Source organism: Nerophis lumbriciformis, unplaced genomic scaffold, assembly GCF_033978685.3.
Source record: "Nerophis lumbriciformis unplaced genomic scaffold, RoL_Nlum_v2.1 HiC_scaffold_43, whole genome shotgun sequence".
In the NCBI taxonomy this organism is placed as follows: domain Eukaryota; kingdom Metazoa; phylum Chordata; class Actinopteri; order Syngnathiformes; family Syngnathidae; genus Nerophis; species Nerophis lumbriciformis.
The window spans coordinates 415,001-415,827 of NW_027316585.1; positions in this window are offsets into that span (position 1 = coordinate 415,001).

Genomic DNA, 827 nt, shown 5'->3' on the forward strand with positions numbered 1-827 from the left:
AAGTACCTGGGTGGAATCAGTTCCAGGATTTCATCCATGCGGGAAAAGTTGAAAATGTGTCCGGGACAGCGCCCCCTAGGCGGACACACGCTCCGGACAGAGCCCCTGTCGCTCAAGCCCTGGAAGTCCTAAGTACCTGGGTGGAATCAGTTCCAGGATTTCATTCATGCGGGAAAAGTTGAAAATGTGTCCGAGACAGCGCCCCCTAGGCGGACACACGCTCCGGACAGAGCCCCTGTCGCTCAAGCCCTGGAAGCCCTAAGTACCTGGGTGGAATCAGTTCCAGGATTTCATCCATGCGGGAAAAGTTGAAAATGTGTCCGGGACAGCGCCCCCTAGGCGGACACACGCTCCGGACAGAGCCCCTGTCGCTCAAGCCCTGGAAGTCCTAAGTACCTGGGTGGAATCAGTTCCAGGATTTCATTCATGCGGGAAAAGTTGAAAATGTGTCCGAGACAGCGCCCCCTAGGCGGACACACGCTCCGGACAGAGCCCCTGTCGCTCAAGCCCTGGAAGCCCTAAGTACCTGGGTGGAATCAGTTCCAGGATTTCATTCATGCGGGAAAAGTTGAAAATGTGTCCGAGATAGCGCCCCTTAGGCGGACACAGGTGTCTGCATGAGCCCCTGTCGCTCAGATGCTGGAAGAGCAGTTTGAAAAAGGACCGGGGTAAAGAGGGGGAAAGCACCATATATGTGTCCGGGAAGGTGCCCCTCGGGCGGACACAGGTGTCTGCATGAGCCCCTGTCGCTCAGATGCTGGAAGATCAGTTTGAAAAAGGACCGGGGTAAAGAGGGGGGAAGCACCATATATGTGTCCGGGAAGGTG